Below are 14333 nucleotides of genomic sequence, written 5' to 3' on the forward strand. Positions count from 1 at the left end.
CAGCAGTGGTGGAAACCGAATGCCGAGCTCGGCTTGGGCGCCGGCACGCGTTATAGCTACCCTGTACCTCAAGCATAAACTACTTCTAGTTCTATATATGCCGGCAAGCTGTCAAGTGCAGTTTATCATCGGAACGTTTTCTTGTAAAATCACAAGAAAATAGTTATACTAAATTCCTAGGTACCAATTTAGCTATAGTGAGTTGTAAGTTTTGTGTTAGAACAATTGCAAATGGCAATCAACAGTCACTTTATTATGATGATTTCCACGTATATATCCCATGAGGGGATGCATCCACTGGATGCATTGGTTTGAAAGAGGCAGCGGGGATGTTGTACCGATTTTGTCCATCCAACAATTGCAAATGACAACCAACAAGGGCGGCCATACATGGTTAGAGGAGACATACCTGTCGACAATGTGCGTTGAGTTAGAGGAGACATCCTTGTAGACTATGAAGGCGTCTGCGGCTACTTCGTCAATCTCAAGATGATGTACCGACTCAGTCTATGGGAGGTGCTCATAGGGACTTGGTGTGCATGCGTGCTTTTGTAGGATGACTGTATGTGTGTTTGTTGTATGAGCGTCCGGCGCGGTGAAGTAGGCGTCAGCTTCTCGTATATACTTCTCCAATCCTAAAATTAGTGTCGCTGATTTCATAAAAAGTTGCTTATTTTCGGATGGAGGAAGTATTATGTACTTTGAATCCGATGATTAGAAAACTAAATAAATTATTGGAAATAACTGTTTGGCATACAACAACTGGAATAGATAAACTTTATAGAGATTTGACTGGATGTGAATGCAAAACAATCCTTATAAATTCCAATGTTACACTTGAGAATTTCTTAGGATTTATGTAAGTCCTCTAAAAATAAACAAACAATAGCGCCCGTGCATCGCAACGGGAGAAAAAATCATGAACATGATCACATTTTGTTGCATCTGAGATATACTATCACTCTCAATTTCTTCAAATCATGAACATTTTTTAAACTCCGGAACATATTTGAAACCATGAACATTTTTTAAATTCATGAACACTTTTAAAAAAATTGAAAATCAAGAACAAGTTTTTAATTCATGAACATTTTATAGTATTTGCAAACATTTTTTTAACAATTTTCTTGAATTGGCGAACATTTCTAGAATGGAATAACATTGTTTTTGAAACTGGTATAACATTTTTTTGATTTAAAGAACATTTTTTGAAAAGCATGATCATTTTTGAATCAACATACAATTTATGAATGAATAAACTGTTTGGTATGTCACAAACAGTTTTCGAACTTTTAGGATATTTTTCCATACATAAACATTTGTTGAATATACAAAATTTTGTTCAATTTCATTAACATTTTTTAATACATGAACTTTTTAAAAAGTCACAAGTATTTTTTAATTTCCCGAACATTTGTTTTTAAAATTTCGAATATTATTTGAAAAAGCAAACATCTTTTTATAAAATCACGATTTTTTTGAATACACAAACATTTTATAATTTGTTAAAAAAAATACTTAAAAAATCTCATATTTAACTTTTTTGAACTGCCAAAATAATTAAAGTAGAAAAATGAAAAGGAAAAAGGAAAAAAGTAAAACGAAATTCGAAAAACAGGCTACCCAGATATGGGCCGGCCCAAACAGGCGGCTGGCCTTCTCGCAGCGCGTAGAGTGCAGTGGAGGTACCTATTGTATGAGCCGGCCCAGAAGCCAGATTCCACTGTGTGAAATGTTTTTTTTTATCATTTATAGGTGGCATTGGTGGATAATATTTTTCAAATTTGGGGACAATTTACGTGACGTACCGTTAGAAGCTTAATATTTGGTATAGAAAAAAAAACATAGTTTGCATCAGAGAATCTCTTATTGGGATGGGTAGCACTCTGCGCCGGTGCCCGGCCCAAATTTGGGCCGGTCAACTCGCAGCCACATGATGTATGCACTAGCAGCCGTACGATTCGCCTTAGCCTGCACCCCACACATGTCTTCTTCTTCCCCCTGGGCATGCTTGCTTCTGTCGCCTCCCTACGGTCTCTCGATTGAAGCTCCTACGCGCAGCGGCATAGCTTGTCTGGCCGCTCATCGCTGCATTGCTGGTGCCCGCGTGGGCCTACCCCTATGCCACAATCCGCACTGCCGGTTCCAGCAAAATTGACCATTGGTCGAAGCATTCCTCGTCAGTTGCGGCTCCGCCAGCGCCGGCGCCAGTTGCAGCAAATCATAGCGTCGTCGTCGACGACCATACTTCACCATCGCCGGCGCCAGTTCCAGCACATCAACGGTGGTACCGGTTGTAGCAAATCACGGCGCCGTCTTCGACGATCATACTTCACCATCGCCGGTTGCAACACATCTGGTCGCATGTGGTAGCTTTCTTGTTGCTAGTTGCAGAAAACGCAGCATCACCTTCTCCGGTCACATGCCCGGTTACACTTCATCGTCACCCCCCCCCCCGGTTGTAGCATATTTGATCGCCATCCCCGGTGACCGGTGAGGCGGCATTCGTGTACAAAGGATGTAGAGAAAACGTTGGCCGGTAGTAGCAAAATCAAGATATTGTTGAAATAAAAACCATCGTCTCGTCGTCGGGTGGTCGCCAGCTATGTCATAATGGATGTAGCAAAAAGAAAATCTTCGATGGTTGCAAAAATAGACGATGGTAGCAGCAAAAAGGGGATCATCGCCATCACGGGTCCGTGCTAATTTTGATTGATTGCATCAAAAAAGTTACCGGTGGTAGCTTCCACGATCGCCGGTTGCAGCACGTCAGAAACGCAGCTCCTCCCGGCCAGCCTCGCCGGCCCAGCCTTCTCCCAACACAACACTGCAAGTCATCATTGTGTCGTCCCTGACCCGCCGCCTCTTCCACGCCCCATCACGCGCGGCTATGGTGACATGAGCAAAAAGGGCATCATCGCCATCACGGGTTCGTGCTAATTTTGAATGATTGCAGCAAAAAAGTTACCGGTGGTAGCTTCCACGATCGCCGGTTGCAGCACGTCAGAAACGCAACTCCTCCCGGCCAGCCTCGCCGGCCCGGCCTTCTCCCAACACAACACTGCAAGTCATCTTTGCGTCGTCCCTGAGGTCTGCACCCGCCGCCTCTTCCACGCCCCATCACGCGCGGCTATGGCGACATGAGCAGCACGAGTGCGCATCCATGGCGACGGGCGTGGCCATGGCGATGAGGTTGCAGCAAGAAGGCAGCGGGATTGGGTTTTAATGCTGCTTAGCAACGGGCGCAACGGTCGCGCAGCTGGGCGCGAGCCCACTGGCCGATGGTGCTTGCCGGGGAAAGAGGAAGGGAAAAGTTCAAAATAAACCTTAAACTTGTAGGTAAAAGCCCAATCGAACCCTGAACTTGTAATCCCGGGAATCAGCACATCAAACTCTTCAATCCCAGTCTATTTTGAACCCTAAGAACGTTTCCAAACAGGGATTGTGGACGCGCAGATCAAATACCGGGATTGCTGGCTGCAGACGCGATTGGGCCGGCCCATCGGGCATGAAGCAATGTTTTTCTTTAATTCGTTTCTATAAGGCGCGACGTAAAAACAAAAGTAGACACTTCGGGGTATTGAACTTGCGACTAGGCGCTGCCGCCCTCCACCAGCCAGCCACCTGAGTACATAGCTGTTAGTGATATATAATTCGAAGCTCAAACATAGTTAATAACAGACCGCAAAGTCGGCATTGAAAACATTTTTTGAGAGCAACATTTTTAAACGTATTTTGTTTAAATCGCCAAACATTCTTTAAAGTGCAAACTTTTTCATTAAATTCCGAATATTTTGACAAAAGAACCATTTTTTGAAAACAATATCAGTTTTTTGTTCCCTTTTTTGTTTTTTGAGAGAATTATTATTATTATTATTATTATTCGAGACCGGAGGGGAAGAATCCCTCGGTTTACTTTTATAGAAGAATTAGGTGAGTACGCGCTGGTATTGCGAGCACGGAGGCTCAAACCCAGGCGGGCAGGCATGCATCAGCCCATGCCTACCATCCCGGCTATGCCGTGGTTCTCGAGGGAATTATTTTCAAACCTGATTGTTTTTAAAAAAAATACGCAATGAAATAACATGTTCTATAATTTTGTAAAATATTTATTATCATTAAGAAAACGTAATACACGTGTTTGGAAAAAATGTTACCGTGTCACATTTAAAAAATGGAATTTCTTGAATTATTTGCTTTAAAAAATAATAATGGGTATTTCAAAATTGCGCACATTTTGTTTCAGAAATATTTAAAAAAATCAGGAATGTTTTCATATATGAACGCTTCTGTTAGTTTTTTAAAATGAAGCCCTGTCTATAATCGCTAGCAGCCGTCGGGGTTACTGGTTAGGTGCGGTCTTTGCTAGTGTGTTGTCCTGAGTTCAACTCCTCCAACGTGTAACTTATTTTTGCGTTTGCTGGTATTTTTTGTCACTCCTAAGACAAGTGAGAACCCCTTAGGGGAAGACAAAGTGGGTACTTGTAGTTCTAAAAAGTGTGTATTGTCATTACGAAAATGTAAACTAGAATTTATTATTTTTACGAAAATGAAAAACAAAGAAAGAAAAACGAAAAAAAAACTAAAGAGAGTAGAGCAAGCGAGCGACTGTGCTAATGGGCCAGCCCAATTCGTCCTAATGTCCAGCCAGCCCCTGCCACGTCAGCAAATTATAACCTCACGCTGGATGATCATTGCTAGGGTTCATACCGAGAAAAGTTACAACCAGTATTGGTTCTATAGGAACATGTGAGTGGCATGGGATCTGGCAAAGGTAGTGAAGATCAAGCCATTAGAAGAGAACTTGTATACAATGCAGTTTGGCTGCTTGGGCGACTGGGAGCGTGTGATGGAGGATGGGCCATGGGCATACAAAGGGAAGATGGTGGTACTCGCACCGTATGATGGCCTTACTAAGCCGTCGACGATAGAGCTCAATAAGGTTGATATTTGGATCCAGATTCATAACTTCCCGGAGGGTTACTTCTCCAAGAATAAGGCTCTGTCATTAACAGTCGGCGAGTTCATATATGCTGAGCCGAGCTCGCACGATTTTGAGGGGAACTTCGGCAGGGTACGTGTCAAAATCGATGTCACTAAACCCCTCAAGAATGCAGTGTCCCTAGTAATCAAGAAGAAGGACACAGTTCAGCGACTTATATTCAGGGTGAAATATGAGCGTCTCCCCGATTGGTGTGCGGTCTGCGGGTACCTGGGGCATCTTTCCAAAGAATGTGGTGATGGAGTTCACCCCCAAAAAGCATTGGTGTACAAAGATCTTAAGGCAACATGGTTCAGAAGTCCGGGTAGAGGTCCCGGTGAAGGGAGATCCCAATCAGAAGGAGGCAACACAAGGGGAGGCCGAGGGAGAGGCCGTTCTGGTCGCTCTGGAAGTGGCCGGGGCAGAGGGCAATATGGCCACAGTAGCACAGATGATGCTGAAGATCTTGAAGCTGTGGCCCAGGGTTTGGATGTCACCATGCAAGACGCTGATGGTAACAGGAAGAGGGGAGCAGGGTCAGATCTGAAGGCAAATACAATCAAAGATGCAACTAAGGGGAAGGCAGATAAGCTCATGCTTCTTCCGCCTCCGGAAGGTCCTTTAAGTCCTTCGGCCAATCAGGAACCAAAAAGAAACAAGCTAAACACACAGACTCTGAGTGACTCAGCTGACGGGAAGATTTCAACATCAACTAAAAACTCTGATGCGCGTACGGCGGGCCCTCTAGTGGGGCCGCGCCGAGCGCAATGAGTCTCCTCTGCTGGAACTGTCGCGGAGCTGGCAAACTCGCGACAGTTCAAGAGCTTCGTGATCTAACGAGGCAATTTGCCCCCTCTGTGTTATGCATCCTTGTAACCCAATTAGAGGGCTCTAGAGTAGAGAGTATGGACGGTTCTTTAGGCTATAATAAGAGTTTTGCGGTGAGTAGCTCAGGAAGAAGTGGTGGATTAGGCATCTTTTTGGAACGATGAAATAAAGCTCAAAGTTGTTGGTTATTCTCGCTATCATATCGATGCTGTGATGGATGAACTCGTTGACTCCAAAACAAGAGTGACATTCATCTACGGAGAGGCTCAAGTAAATGAACGATACAAAACATGGGATATGCTCCGGGGTATAGTAGGCGCAAATGATATACCCTGGCTAGTATTGGGTGATTTCAACGAGGTAATCCAGGCGCATGAACATGACGGTGTTGGCCAGAGAAGCCAAGCTCAGATGGAGGCATTCAGAGACGCCTTGGACACGTGCGGCCTCTCGGACATAGGCTACACGGGAAACACATGGACTTTTGAGAAGAAGGTGACCGGGGGGACATACACAAGAGTACGACTTGACCGCGCGGTGGCTAACCTAGCATGGATGATTGCTTTCCCCACAGCAAGCCTGGAACACAAGACTGTCGCAACGAGTGATCACGTTCCTATCTACGTCGAGTACGTGCATGAAGCTACATGCAATCGGGGCACACGGTCTTTTAAATACGAAATAGCCTGGGAGAGAGATGCGGGCCTCACGCCGCTGGTGGAGCATGCATGGGCTCGCGCCCCAGGGGAATCTGTCCACGACCTATGCGACAAGCTGTTGTCCCTCTCAACTGATCTGACTTCATGGGACAAGATGCACTTTGGGAATGTGCGACAGGAGATTCGGCGCCTCAGCAGTGAGCTACAGGAGATGTGCAGGATCCCAAGCAGATCGGGTTCGCTGCATGCAGAAATAAAAATAATTGACATGTTAACAGAATTATATCACCGCGAGGAGATGATATGGCGGCAACATGCTAGGCTTGAGTGGCTCATGCACGGGGACAAAAACACTTACTTTTTTCATCTTCAAGCGAGCCGACGAAGGAGAAAGAATCAAATCAAGGCTTTGCAGAAATCGAACGGGGAGCTCACTGATAATGTGAATGAGATGGAGAACATGGCCACTTCCTTTTATCAAAACCTGTATACATTAGAGGGAGTCCAAAACATGCAGCAGGTCATTGATATGGTACCGGTGAAAGTAACACAGACAATGAACGACATGTTGAATGCTCCTTACAGTAAGGATGAAGTGAAAACTGCGCTGTTTCAAATGTTCCCAATTAAGGCTCCAGGACCGGATGGTTATCCAGCGCATTTCTTTCAACATCATTGGGAAATTTGTGGTGACAATGTAACAAAGGTGGTCTTGAAAATAGCAGAAGGAACTGAATCTGCGAAATGCATCAATGAGACGATTTTGGTTCTCATACCAAAGGTAAAAAATCCAACACTATTGTCCCAGTTTCGGCCAATAAGCTTGTGTAACGTGTTGTACAAGATTGCTTCCAAAGTTATCTCTAACAGATTGAAGCTAGTTTTGCCTGACATCATATCAGTGGAGCAATCCGCTTTTGTCCCAGGCAGGTTGATCACAGATAACATCATCACAGCCTATGAGTGTTTGCATTTTATGAAGATGAACAAGGCAAAGAAAAATCAATCTTGTGCTTTGAAACTAGACATGATGAAGGCATATGATAGAGTGGAGTGGCCTTACTTAAGGGCTATAATGTTGAAGTTGAGCTTTACTGAAAGATGGGTAAACATCATTATGGGTATGGTAACAACTGTTGAGTTTGCAGTTTTGTTCAATGGCAAGAAGCTCAGTAGCTTTACACCTTCAAGAGGGATCAGACAAGGGGACCCGATATCTCCATACTTGTTCTTGTTAGCAGCAGAGGGCCTATCGTGCCTTTTAAAATCCAAGAGTGAGTCATCCAATTTGGGTGGGCTAAAGGTAGCGCTAACGGCGCCACTAGTAAACCACCTCCTATTTGCTGATGACAGCCTGCTGTTTTTCAAGGCAAACGGTGTGCGAGCTAATGAGGTGTACCATGTTCTTGATACTTACTGTCAGGCCACTGGGCAACGTATAAACTACTCAAAATCCTCAGTTTTTGTCAGCAAGGGGGTACCAGACTCCGTGAGACAAGAAATCAAGGATATATTGCATGTGCCAAATGAAACCCTAAACGAGAAGTACCTGGGAATGCCGTCTGACATTGGTAACTCCAAAAATGGGGCTTTTAAATACCTAAAGGACCGTTTGTGGAGCAAGGTTCAAGGGTGGATCGAGAGCACCTTGTCATCTGCGGGTAAGGTAGTGCTAGTGCAATCAGTTGCTCAAGCAGTCCCTGTCTTTTCAATGTCATGTTTTAAGCTGCCAAGGGGTTTATATGAACACCTAAACATGTTAATAAGGAAGTTCTGGTGGGGAAGTAAAGAAGGAAAACGGAAACCACGGTGTCCTGGAAAGCTATGACTCAGCCGAAGGGATTAAGTGGTCTGGGCTTCAAAGATTTTGAGTTATTCAATTTGGCGATGTTAGCCAGACAGGCATGGAGGATTCTCCAGAACCCAGAGACATTAAGCTCCCGCCTGCTAAAGAGTATATACTACCCGTCGTCCGATTTCCTCGATGCGACTTTGAGTAGCCACCCGAGCCAAGTGTGGAGAGCAATTATAGAAGGGAGAGATGTCCTGAAACAAGGACTGATAAGAAGAATTGGCAATGGGGAGACGACACAAATATGGTCACAAAACTGGATGCCACGAGATGAAATGCTCCGCCCGTACTGGTGCCTCTCACACGATAGGCCAACTATGATCTCTGAATTAATTGTTCACACAACGGCTTCATGGAATAAGCAGCGCATTGTTGCAACGTTCATGCCAATGGACGTTCAGGTGATTATGGGCATTCCGTTGTGCACACAGAATATACCAGATTTCTGGGCATGGCACTTTGATAAACATGGTATTTTCTCAGTCAAGTCAGCTTATAACATGCTTGTGGCCACGAGACAGAGAAGAGAGGATTGGCTCGAGAGTAATGCAGGGTCATCTAGTTCCTCTGCGGAGCAGGGTGCGTGGAAGTCGTTATGGAAGACGAAAGTCCCGGGCAAGATTCATATGTTCATGTGGAGATTAGCTAAACAGTCTCTGCCTACAAATGATGTCCGTGCTCACAGACACATGGCAGATTCTGACCGATGTGGATTGTGTGGAAACCAAGACTCATGGCGTCATTCGCTACTGGAGTGTTCATCATCGCGAAGCGTTTAGGCTTTGTCAGAAGAGGATATCACACATAAAATCACGACCACAATAGAACCTCATGCCAAGCAATGGTTATTTACTCTGATGGAGGTGCTCCCCCACGAGAAATTTGTCAAGATGGTTGTAACTCTTTGGTCGATTTGGTATGCTCGATGGAAGGCAACCCACAAAGGGATCTTCCAGAGCCCTCTAGCAACACATCTTTTTGTTCAGAGGTTCGTTGATGAACTAGGGATTCTTGGTAATTCACAAAGTCGAGTTGTTCCAAACAATCAAGCCCCAGCCGTACGTCAACAGAAACCTAAAAGACCACCACCGGGCTTCTGCAAAATCCATGTCGACGCGGGGGTGCGATCACGAGGAGGATCTGCAGCTGCTGTGTGCAAAGACGAAGCGGGCAACTACATGGGTAGTTCGGCCTTAGTAAACGAGGGAAGCTTTGATCCAGCCACGCTGGAAGCAGTAGCTTGCCGTGAAGCTCTTTCCCTGGCGGAAGATTTGCATGTCAGGAAATTTGTGGTTTCCTCAGATTGCAAACAGATGGTGCAGGGCATCAACACGCGATCGCAAGGGCGATTTGAAGCAATCTTAAGCGAGATAAACCTTAAAGTTACCGAGTTTCAGTGTATCTTTAGGTTCGAGAGTCGTGCTGTAAATTATGAAGCACATAGTCTAGCGAAATTTTCCCTTTCTAGAGGTCCTGGTCGTCACGTTTGGTTTGGTCTGTCCCATGACCAAAGACGCGTCCCACACCATGTGGATTATGATGAATAAAGTGGTTTTTACCCCTAAAAAAAGCAAATTATAACCTCACGGTTCAAAATAGACCGGAATTGAAGAGTTCGGTGTGCCGATTTCCGGGATTACAAGTCCAGGGTTCGATTTAGCCTTCGTCTACAAGTTTAAGGTTTGTTTTAGACTTTTTCCAAAGAGGAAAAAGGGAAAAAAAAACTGGACGCAGGAGGACGTGGGATAGAAGTAAGACCTGTAGATCGAACACTTGCGACGTGACCGGCTGCGCGTTCTGCCGGCGCACGGGTTGTAAATGTTTACCTATTGGGAAAGCTAAACATTAATTAGAAAAAGTTGGCATGCTTTCCATTGAAAAAAGGAAGCAAATGATTTTTTAGGGTCAGCAAATAATTTCTTTGCGGAATGTGCAGACATATCATTTAGATTTGAGCTTTCCTAAGCTGAGACAACCTAGACAATTGACAATATAACAGTTGAAAAATAAACTTAAAGTGAGTAGAAAAAAAAATAAAAAAACATAGTATGCGTCACAGAATCTCATCATTAATTAGAAAATTGGCATGCTTTCCATTGATAAAAAAGAAGCAAATGATTTTTTGTCTCAGATTTTTACCTTTCGATTCGAGAACTGAAACTTGTCACGTATATATGCCTAGCAATCACCGAGCATAAATAGAGCTCATTCTAGAAGAATTGTCTCTCTATCCCGAAAGCAAGCGATGGAAGCGACGAGGGACACGACGCAATCCTGCTCCGGCGGCCAGGCGGCGCTCGCTGCCAGCCTCGCGAGCCGCCTCGCCGACGACCACGCGGACAGCAACCTGGTGCTCTCGCCGCTGTCCATCTACGCGGCGCTCGCGCTCCTGGCCGCCGGCGCGCGTGGCGCCACCCTTGACGAGATCCTCGGCGTCCTCGGCGCGCCGTCTCGCGCCGCGCTCGACGAGTTCCTCTTCCGCGTGGCGCAGGACGCGCTCAAGGACCACTCCGAGTCCGGCGGGCCGCGCGTCGCGTTCGCGCATGGCGTGTGGACCGACCTCGCGTGCCCGCTGAAGCCAGCCTACCGCCACGCCGCCGTGAGCACGTAGAAGGCCGATGCCAGCACCGTCGACTTCCGCAACGATCCCGAGGCGGCACGGGGCCAGATCAACGCGTGGGTCGCGCAGGTCACGGGTAACCTGATCGGCTCCGTCCTTCGCCCGGGATCCATAACGCCGCTCACCCGCGTCGTGCTCGGCAACGCCATGTACTTCAAGGGCAAGTGGGAGAAGCCCTTCGACAAGGAGGACACCGCCAACAAACCCTTCCACCCGCCGCACCGTCGAAGTGCCATTCATGAAGAGCTGGAGTTCCCAGTTCATCGCGGTGCACGAAGGGTTCAAGGTGTTCAAACTCCGGTACCGAATGGCTCAAGCGCAAGGTAATCCGTTTGTCCATTCACAGTCACGATCATTTCATTCGCGGGTCACACTCATGCATTACATCTTCCTAACCTGTTGACAGCGTGGCGCGCCGATCGTAACAAGCGTACGCAGTTTTCTATGTGCATCTTTCTTCCAGATGCCTTCGACGGCTTGCAGAGCCTGGTCGACATGATAGCATCTCAACCTGGTCGACATGATAGCATCTCAACCAAGCACCTGCCCGAGGAGAAGATCGACGTTAGGAAGTTCCGGCTGCCCAAATTCAAGCTGTCCTTCCACAACAGCCTCGTCACCGTTCTCAAGAAGCTGGGGCTTCAGTTGCCGTTCAGCGACCAGGCCGATCTGTCTGACATGGTTGAAGGTGATGAATCCGGTTTGCCATTGGTCCAGAGTGACGTCATCCACAAGGCGGTCATCGAGGTAAACGAGGAAGGCACTGAAGCTGCAGCCTCCACATTAATGCATGTTGCAGCTGGATGTTGTGCAATGCCGCCATCGCCACCTCCTCCGGTGGATTTCCTAGCTGACCATCCGTTTGCGTACTTTATAGTGGAGGAGGCGACCGGCACAGTTGTCTTTGCGGGACACGTCCTCGACCCTTTTAATGAGGACTAGGTCATCTCATGCTCATGATTTTATTTTGATTTTTGTTTTTGCAAATGATGATTTTGTTTTGATTTGGATTTGGATCCCAGTTGGCATAATAATAATGATATGGTTTCATGTTATTTTTTCTATGTGATGATGTGAATGTACTTTGGGCCTTTTGTTTTTTCATTTGATTTCAATTGAAGAATTGTGTGAATGACATTCATTCAAGGAATTTTGAAGCGTTTAATTCCACTATGTTACATAGTTGTTTTCGGTATAATATGTAAACGACAACAATTGTCCCTCTATTATTTTCTACATGGGTTAACCCCTTTCCGTAATCACTTTGGTGTGTCCTTGGAGAATTCTAATGCACGAAGTATAAAATGCGAATTCTGCGCAACGAAAACTAATTCTTTAGTAGCACGAGAACATTCTAATAATGTCCTTTTGGAGCGGCTTTTTGCATAGCAAATTCGTCTTTTTGGTTTTTAGACCTTCTAGCTAGGTTGAGAATTTGTCAAACTAGTCGGTTTCTGATTTTAAGTACGTACGCTTCCACGTCAATTCTGTCTCACCCCCATTACAAAAATGCTAGACATACAAAGATTTGTAAAAGCCTGTAAACTATTTTCATCTAACAACCAATCACAAAGCTCTCTCCCCCTGATTTTCAGGGGGGTGGACCGTCCCGCTCACCTGTTGGCCAATGAAAACTAACTCATCCTATAAAAGCCTGTAAACTGTTTGTACGTGTAGCATTGCCGCCCCCATTAACAACTAATTTTTGTGCGAAAATCTCATTAGCTATTTCATCTTATTCCTACATGAATGTCGTATTCACACAAAGAAAATATAGTTAATGTTTCATACGACTGACTGACCTAAGTTAACCTCTCCAAGCTTGTGAGAGTATTATCGCCACTAACCTACCACGAACGCTATGACCATAATCCACTAGTAAATATGTAGTCGAACAACAAAAAGCGATCCAACAATTCTTAACTCCGAGCCGAGTTTCGAGCCAATATCTTCAATAAGGAAAGATGAGTAAATAGCATAAAACTACTACTTTACAGATTAAGATTTTAAAAAATTACCAAATTTATCTTTTTTGTTGATAACTACCAAGTTAGGGGTCGACTGTTTCAAAAAACACAAAATGCTCGTTGTTAGCGATTTAAGCCGTTTTCTGACATGTCGGACCCACTCCTAAACATTCTGTTTGTTTGACTGTTTTGTTTGACCGTTAACTTACATGTGGGACCCACATGTAAGTTCTCTCTTCTTCCTCTTATTTTTTCTTCTCTCCTTCTCCACCACCGCACCTCCGCACCACCGCTGCACGCCAAGCCAGGTCCGACCGTGGGATGGGCCGCCGCACAAACTGCCGCACCGCCACTGGAACTCCCATCTGCTCCGTGCCGTCGCACGTCGCCGCAAACCTCTTCACATCGCCGCATCGACCCTTGCCCCGCATCGACATCGAGCCGCCTGCTGTCGGCGCCCTCGTCCACGCACCCGGGAGAGCACGCTGGAGCTTGAGGCACCAGGAGGTGGAGGCTGAGCTCCCTCGCCAGCCCCTCCTGCGGCTCACAAGGAGGGCTCCGCCCGACGCTGGAGCGCCTCCACCTAGCCGGCTCCTCCCGTTCTAGAACGAGGGAGGATGGAGGAGAGAGGCCAGCGGTCAGCGACCTGCTTCTGGCAAGCTTCGATGCAGGGGCGCAACAGTTGATGCCTCTCGATTTCGTCGGGTCGAGGCAGGCGGTAGGCGGTCGGCGGCGCTGGTATCCCGGCGAGGGAAGGAACGGCGGGGAGGCGCAGGGTGAAGGCCAGAGCAGATCCGACGAGCTGGCAACGAGCACCTGCATCGGGAGGGTGGATCCTCTCTGCCTCCCGATCTGTTTGAAGGAAGAAGACAGGAATAGGGATTTTGTTTTTTTTGTATTGGGGATTTTTATGAGGCTGACACATGGGTCCCATTTGTCATAACGTGCAACTTAACGGTCCACTTTATCAGTTTTCTTACATGCGGGCTCCAACTGTCATAATGATGTAAAGCACCGAGCATTTTGTGTTTTTTGAAACAGTCGACCCTGACTTGGTAGTTATCAGCGAAAAAATAAATTTGATAGTTTTTTGAAACCCTAACCTATAAAGTAGTAGCTTTACGCTATTTACTCGAGGAAAGATGCATGCACGTAGACAATGGGTGAGATCACTATTTTCACCCCGAGAATCTGCATACATGTTGTCGAAACCATCACTACCAACGTCTTTGTTGGGTGGCGCCTTCTTCCTAATTCATGCGCCGTGCGCTGAATGAGTTCAAGGCCCAGTTGAACCATTGGAGAAAGAATTGTAAATATGCGCCGAATGAGTTCAAGGCCTCCCTACATCATGCTCCAGTTGCACCACCTTCGATCCCCGTTGTCGGGAAAGGGAAGGATCTACCGCTTCACTCTCCTTGTCCAT

The 14333-nt window shown here is 46.1% G+C and overlaps 1 pseudogene; it reads left to right on the plus strand.

The window, feature by feature from the left end:
- Positions 1-10565: 10565 nt before the first annotated feature.
- On the plus strand, positions 10566-11882 carry LOC123115057 (putative serpin-Z8; annotated as a pseudogene).
- Positions 11883-14333: the final 2451 nt, after the last annotated feature.

The sequence above is a fragment of the Triticum aestivum genome, chromosome 5B, assembly GCF_018294505.1.
Source record: "Triticum aestivum cultivar Chinese Spring chromosome 5B, IWGSC CS RefSeq v2.1, whole genome shotgun sequence".
Lineage (NCBI taxonomy): Eukaryota > Viridiplantae > Streptophyta > Magnoliopsida > Poales > Poaceae > Triticum > Triticum aestivum.